This window comes from Topomyia yanbarensis, chromosome 2, assembly GCF_030247195.1.
Source record: "Topomyia yanbarensis strain Yona2022 chromosome 2, ASM3024719v1, whole genome shotgun sequence".
In the NCBI taxonomy this organism is placed as follows: domain Eukaryota; kingdom Metazoa; phylum Arthropoda; class Insecta; order Diptera; family Culicidae; genus Topomyia; species Topomyia yanbarensis.
This window is the reverse complement of record NC_080671.1, coordinates 451,395,383-451,403,817: the sequence shown is the minus strand read 5'-3', so window position 1 is coordinate 451,403,817 and position 8,435 is coordinate 451,395,383.

Below are 8,435 nucleotides of genomic sequence, written 5' to 3'. Positions count from 1 at the left end.
ATCTGTCAGGTTAAAATACTTCAGACAAGAAATGATTCACTGGATTCCTGTCCTGGTGACGTAGGAGGCGACTAGCAACAGGAGTCCCTGGGCCCTATTCTCACAGTCACGTCACCTAGTGACTAGAACGAATTTTTCTTCTAGTCACTAGGTGACGTGACTGTGAGAATAGGCCCCCCTAATTCAAGGTGTTGTTCCGTGCCGAGGATCTAATGGCGGGCTTACACTAGACTCACAGTTGATAGACCTTTCCTTTGGAAAGCACGCTACCACCAGCATTCAGTCACCATTTCAAAAGCTACCATCAGATGTCATCGACCGAAAGGGGTTGCGATAGGCGGAGAAATGAATGGGGTGGCGATCAATCTGATAGGGTAGCGAGCGTCGCGTTATATACCGCTGACAGGGTCAATGAAGTGTACCAAAGGAGAATGATCGAATCTGCTATAGCTCTAGCCAGCTTATGTTAAAACTAGAGTACTACGTTCTGGCGGTGCGCTGTCATCCCAAGGTGACGCCATTGTTCGGGGTATTCCGGCTTGCCATCGATAGGCCGAAGACCAAGGCCGCATTGGTCCTTGAAGGATGACGCAGAAAAGAGAGCATAACCATTGCCAAGATCACCACCCCTTCATCGGTACCAGTGCAGCGGACGGCAAAGGTCATAGACCCGGTTGAAAGCAGAACGGGAGCTCGCCGACAGAAGGAGAATCAGGTGGTGAAGCAGCAGCAAAAAAGTCAGACAGAATTAAGAAGTGAAGGTGGAAGAAGTAGAACAAAAATTTGTGGAAGCGAGAAAGATAAAAGTAAAGTTTGCATCGGCTAATCGGGCATTTCCTTGCCACCCGCGAAACTCCTGGATAAGCGTGCCGATCCTGAGTTCTTTATTTCAGGGAGTCTCAGCAGTGTTCACGGTTGGGGCTAGCCAACTCGCTATGGGTTTACAACCCGACTTGCTTGGTGGCTTCTATTTGTTGTGCAATATATGTTGCAAACAAAATGTAGTTTTCTATTCAACAATGATTAGAGTAGCACATATCAATCTCCAGCAACTAGGAATCTATTTCGCCTTATACTGGAAGGTACGACTTCAATAGCATTGGTTCATGAACCGTACTCCCATAAAAGAAACTTCTATATTGGACAGTTGACGAGCACTGACATTATTGCCTACAACAAGACAGGTATGAAGAATACGCGTTAAATGCCTCGTGCTTGCATTCTTACAAACAAGACATCTGACCAGTGTCTGATGCCGGAGCTCACAACTAGCGACTATACTTATTATGCAGCATATATGTCGTATAACGAGTCATCGCCTTCTGATGATTTCAAAAGCGCTGTATTATATTATAGCAGAAATGGGCATCCACTCATTATGGATAGTGATGCAAATGCTCATCAAGTCAGTTGGGGCAGCTCCGATATCAATCTGAGAGGCTCTGAACTGATGGAATACATAAGTAGTACATACAAATCTACATATTCGGAACGTAGGAAACCGATCACCCCTTGCGAGCTCTGGAAGAGAACAAGTGTTAGACATAACCAAATGAAACTGAACAGTATATATGTGATAATAGGTATATATAAAGTGTAGTGGCATAGAGTAATCCTAGATTTACAAACTGTGGCCTCTTTATGTAAAACTTGGTGACTATTTTTCATAGAAAGTTTTCAACAATTGGTTAGCTAGATGACTTGGATGACATAGTAGTGTCCTACGACGAAGCTTGTCCACTTTGTACTATTAAATCGACTAGACGAACCCCCTGAGTTGAACTTGAAAAAAATGCAAAAGGAAATGGCAAGAGCTTGGCGTCAGAGTTAGTTCGTAGTTCCCATAAGGAATATCTTAGATCTGCAGACTGGCAAAGCCTATGCACTAATGTCTCGAGTCTGAACGAGGCTAGCAGGTTAAATAAAATTCTCTCAACATCGAAAGATTTTCAAATGAACTCCTTAAAAAGCCAGAGATGGTGTTTATGTGACGGAGGAAAAGCATGTTCTCAATTGTCTTTTCCACGCACATTTTCCAGGTTGTACGGATCCGGAGGCATGTATCTCGGGTAGGATTAACGCAATGCTTAGCAACCGCATTCTTTGCTCGTTACTGAAACAGGCAGAGATAAGGAAGTTGAATATTTGTGGCTTTCAATTTTCAAAAACACCCTGAGCAGGAAAAACGTGTACAAAATTCAACAACTCAGGGAACGGGTTTGGGCAGCCAGCCGACCCGTTAAAACTACTACTCTTGCACGGAACCTGATTCCTCCCGTAACCACGGCATTACTTTGGGGAGAGATTTTTTAATGCGCACAATGCATACACCAATCCAATAACTTAATAGTAAGTTATTCTTGGTTAACAACGTGGCAATTTCAGTATGGCAGTTGGAAAGCTAGCTGTGGGTCGATAATCAATGCTCTTCCGCTACGAGGACAATCCGGGCGGAAAACTTCAGGTTGTCTAATTTACTGCGTCCTTGTTCCATTTAGAACCACTTTCTCGTCGAGCTCCCGACTTGTTCGCGAACTACTCGGGCTAGTCCCCGACAATGAGCCTAGCCTCCTCCAACGGAAAATTCCCCGACGAGAGAAGTTTTCGCGAAACCGAGGCAACCAGTTAGGTACCGAGGTTAGTTCGGCGATTCCGGTGGAACAGGGCGTTCGCTTCACTGGTGCCCCGACGACCCGCGATTGGTGGTGCCTCGTCACAGTCTACTCAGTCTGGTCCCCGATGGTGTTTACGCCGATCGAGAGTTCTCCCGGTACCGATTCTTCTTTAGTTTTCGCTATTTTTCTCTCGAGCAAACCGGTAAGGTGCTGTAGTCGGTCAGTCGATTCCGGGTAGAACGTGGCGTCCGATTCGCTGGCGCCCTGGCGACCCAAACCTGGTGCTCTATTTATTCGACTAGTCCCCGGCGGTTGATGTAGGCTACTCCGGCGGCAAGTTTCCCGACGGTGATTGCTCGTTGTTCATCACGCCATTTCCACTAAGACAGTCATGATCTGCGTCACCTCTGTTGACCGCGTTCCACGTGTTTACGTCGCTTGTCATTATGTAGACGACATAATCCGAGTTTATATCCGATCCTCTCATTTCAAGCGTCGCTTCGAACCTCATTCTCCCTGAACGTCGCTTCTGACTTCTGACACTCAGTTGTGTACCAGAGCGCTGAAGTAGCCGTGGCCCGACAGGAGCTGTGTTTGGTGGAAGTTCACCCTTCCCTGTTTTCCATTAATCCTCATCGACAAATTTGGGGTGAGCCGGTTGGTCCACCTTCCCTTCTCCGTATTGTCTCATTCCTGCTGCCACGTCGCCGTTGAATCGATTCTCGCCATCTTCCTCACATTTCTGGTGTATCTCCAATCTTTCGATATCCTCATGGGGATCATCCCGGCGATTAGGCATACTGCTTTCTAGGATATTGTTTAGTACGCGCTCGCAACTTGTACGGCCATCAACCGTATTCCAGGCAGGAATCTCATATCGCAGTATCGATGACGAACCACTGGATAGCAGACGTCTCGTGTTGCTTCCCGGCCCTCCGATGTCGATCTTCATCCGCTTTGCTGTTGCTGACCAACAATACCACCGGCTTGTGGTGAGCTATCTGCAGCTTTTCCCTGTTCATGCAGTTTCGATCGCGTCTATTGTCTCTGTCACCGACACCTCCACTTCATCGAGTACCTCACCCATTACCATTGGTGACACGTCGTCCGCGAAACCCACGATTTTTACTTTCCTGGGCAGCCGCAGATTTAAGACCCTATTGTACATCCCGTTTCAAAGAGTTGGACCGTGAATGGAGCCCTGAGGAAAGCCCGCTGTGACTCGCATTGACTTCATTAGTCTCGTACAGTAACACTCTGCTTTGGAAATAGCTCTTCACATTCTGTGCAGTGCTGGCGCTGTTAAATGCATTCTTCACGTATATCGTGACCACAGCGTAGAATCGATTTCGTCTTTGCTTCTGTTTAGATGCCTTCTCAGCACTCTCGAGAACTTCCGAATAGCATCTACTGTCGATACTCCTTTGCGGAATCCGAACTGCATCTTATGCTAAGGATAATTCTTTAAAAGAGTTTTCCGAGTGTATCCAGCAAACATATAGACGTATGCGAGGCCGGATCGCCCGGCGGCTCCCGTGGCTTTGGCAGCAACACAAGCTACTGTACCTTACACATTTCGGGCAAGTTGCCTTCATCTAGACACTTCTGCAGCACCATCCTGAACATGTCCGGATATACCAGGAACGCATTGATTTGATTTCAGTAGCTTTGATGCTTCTGCGAGCTCATCGTTGGTCACTTGCCGATCGTCCGTGTTTGCTCCTTCTTTTTTCGCCTAAGCTGGACGCCGTGTTCTGCATGGCTCCAGTTTTCGCGGCATTGTGGCGTCACAAGCCTTTGTGTCGATGATGGACTCCTCCCCATCTCTCCGCAATGTGCTAACGGAACCTTTATTGCACAACCGTGTGAACCGTGACTCTGAGTTACTGAGTTCTGTTACTGGCTCAATCAAGTGCGTTGAAGTTATATTGGGTTCTAAACTGAAGTGGTCTGTTCACATTGAGTTCAGAGTCAAAAAACACTCGCGGCCTTCGGCAGTGCAGACGAACTTTCGGGAAAAACTATGGTCTCAAACACAAATACCTCTACATATTGCATTTATACAACAAGTGTACGCCCAATACTGTCATACGGATGCTTTGTATGGTGGCAGAAGGGAGAGGTGGTGACGATTCAGTCAAGGCTCAACCATCTGATGCAAATAATGGTGCTCATGGGATTGACTGGTGCATTCACGACAACTTCAACTGTGGCTCCTGAGGCTCTCCGAAACATTAAACCTCCACACACTCATCTTATATAAAAATCACTATCATGTGCATACAGACTGCAGGTTACTGATCTTTGAAACAGTCATCATGTTAATCTTGCTATCAGTCATACACGACTGTGGTCACAAATGGTTTCATGGGGTAAGAAAATTCTCGCTCTCAGCACTATTATACTGACATGTAGTTTTCCTTACAGGACATCCCACGGGAATATTATTTCTCGAGAGACAATAACAAGCGCAAGTGGCCTGTTATACCGACGGGCTTTCTGATGGAACGCGCTAGTGCCGGTGCCTACCGTCGTGAAATGAGATTGGCACAATCTCACTCGCTAGGAACATATTGTACTGTATTCAAGCATACGTGATTCTGCGCAGAGTACAATCGGCTCTACAACAGAGCTTGTACGGCCAAGTTATAAACTTCTGTTACGATAGTCAGGCTGGAATCAAGGCCCTTAGATTAGACAAATCATGGTCCGAGCTAGTGATCGCGTGTCGAACCCAAATCGAAGAACTAAGCATTGTCAACACTATCTATCTTGTCTGGGTTCCCGCACATTCCGGTATTGCTAAAAATGAATGGACTGACGAATTGATCAGGGCAGGTGCAGCCTTCTATGGACCTTATATAGATGAAGCTGTGTTTAGGCGACTGAAACTTAGTAACATATTGGAGTTTTCAGTTTAGGGCGGTAGAGCGCTTTAGGCTTTCTCGCAGGCGATTTGAGCTACTTGTGAGTATAACTTACCTGCTGTTATTTTTTCAACCCTTCAAATTCAACTTGCTTTCTCCTCGCAAACCACAACCACACTATCAATGAAGCCTCTGCCACACCTTTGCAGTGCTGGAGAGGTCACCCATGGTCCTTAGGACCAGTGGATCGCCATCAACCGGCCTGCCCACCTATTGAACAACTATCCTTAACAGGCTAACGAAATGCTCGTGAGTACTGTGAAGGCATCTAAATAGAAGCTCAGAGAAGATCGATAATGCGCTGTAGTTACGATAATGTGAAGAATCCGTTCAACAGCGCCAGCTCAGAAGCCATCGCCGCAGCGTTGAACATAATAACCATGCCAGATCCTGAAGAGCTACTTTCCGAGTAGAGTGCTGCTTAATGAGACGAACGAAGGGCAGAAGGCAATGCGAGTCACAGCGGGCGTTCCTCGGGGCCCCATTCTCGGTCCAACTGTTTTGCAACGGGATGTACGATGGGGTCTGCCCAGGAAATCGTTGGTTTCGCGGACGTCGTGTCACTAACGGTGATGGGTGAGCCACTAGATGTAGTGAAGGTGTCGGTGACGGAAACAATAGACGCGATCGAGAACTGGATGAACGGAGTCAAGTTGCAGATAGCTCACCTCAAAACGGAGGTGTCTTTGGTCACCAACTGCAAAGCGGATCAGAGGATGCAGATCGACGTCGGATGGCATCGAGAGTGATAATCGACGACCAGCTGAGCTTCACCAACCACGTCGGCAACGCTTGCGAAATGTCGGTGATGGCAACGAACGCTATAACGAGGATCATGCCAGACGTCAGCGCCCCGAGAAGCAGCACGAGACCTCCCCTATCTAGTGTTTCTTCACCGATACTGCGATATGGGGTTCCCGCTTGGGGTGCAGCGCTGGAAACCAAGCGGAACCACAAAAAGTTAAACAGCACGTTCCGACTGACAGCCGTACTAGACGCGAGCGCGTACAGGACAATATCGTCGTAGGCAGTATACGTTATCACCTGGATAATCGCCATTTTAACTTCCATCTGACGCTTCTCCTTTCGGGCAACGGCTGCTTCTGGAAGTACCTTCATCGGTTAGAGTATGCAACATCATCATTGTGCCCGAAGTGTGAGAACGTCTAGGAGACGCCGGAGCATGTGTTCTTCGAATGTCCGAGGTTCGAAGCGACGTGCAAGGAGACTCGAACGGGAGGCCCGGACATCAACCTGAAAAATGTCGCCTACAGAAGAGCGACGAAAACACATGGAACGCGGTCAACAGAGTGGTGATGCTGATCATGATCGTCTTACAACGGAAATGGCGTGATGAACAGCGAGCAACGGTTTCGGGAGAGCAATTACCTCCGAGAAAATTCCGCAGGATTAGGATGGATTCACGTCAAGGTTTAGTTAAGTAGACTGCGACAGACCACTGAGTATGGGTTTTCGGGACACCACGCTCCATCCGGAATCGCCGCTCGGCACTTAGCTGATTGGCTCGGTTTCGGGAGAACTTCTCTCGTCGTGGAAGTCTCCATCCGAGTAGGCCAGGTCCGTCGTCGAGGGCTAGACGACGGCCGCCATAGGCCGTACCGCACGAACAGCTCTAACCAATGAAGTCCCAAAGAATGACGTCTTGATCAACTTCCAAAGACAGTGGAGAAACTCACACTGCTACCTTCATGATGTGAAAGACAGTACAAACTGGGTGGACCAAGACAACAGGATCAAAAAACGAATACTTTCCAGATTAAGGGCGGGGCATACTAGGATTAGTCGTACCCATACCCTATCCCGAATCGAGCCCCTTATGTGCAGCACATACGCTACAAAACGGACCGTTGAATAGCTGATTGTCAATTGCGTTGAACTTGCTGATCTTCGACGAGCACATGACCTATTTAGGTGGTCTCTCCTCAGGTTTTCCGTAAGGTCATTTCTCGAACTCTGCTTGGTCCGGCACGATGTTGTAGCAGCCGATCTGCTTCTGATTTCTTACGCCACTTTCATGGTTCCTGTACTCGTCGGTGTCCGTACTCTCTGAACGGTTCTCTGCATCGTTGGTCCCGTCAGCCTTCTGTGCAAACTTCGGATTAAGTTCTGCAAATTTACCAAAAACCAGATGACGCAATGAGGTACCTTTTCCGCTGGATGCGCTGGAAAACCCCTCTTGGGGATAAGCTACCGATTTTGTATTCTATACGCTGTTGACCATTAGTACTTTTTTAAAATGTTTCTCTACGAAGAATATCTGATCCGAATGGACCTCCTCCAGCTACTTTATGCGGTAAATATGTTCCTTCTTCTCTTGCAGTTCCCTTTTGATGTTAAAGGCTTTTTTTCTTTTATCTCCTCTTCAGGAAGGTTTCCGTCCTTCTGCAGCTCCTTTTCGCGGTTCTTATCGCCTACCGAATGATATGTATATCCTCTACCATTGCTCTGATTTTCGCTGTATCGGTCGGAAGCGAGCTCGGAACTTAACGCTCGAGGGACAAAACCATTTCTTGTCCTGCTTTGTCGCCGCCGTAACTTCCATACGACGGAAGTGATGTTCTCCTCTCCTTCCGATCAGGGAAATGATGAGAAGACACGGTAAGTCGCAAATCCCCGAATACATAAGGGGAACGTGCCATTTGAGTTATTCCAGATATACGTCAACAATATTCTCAAATGTTAAAAATATATCTATTATTATAGCAGTTATAACAAGTCAAAATTAATTTTTTTCCCTTTTTGGAGCATGAGCTTACTTGGAATATTTTTTTGGAATTATTACATTTGGGAAAATGGCACATTCCGGGAAAGAAATGACTTACAATAAATTTTGATGGGGAAATCTTCAAAAGTATTTACTAAAGTCACTAAA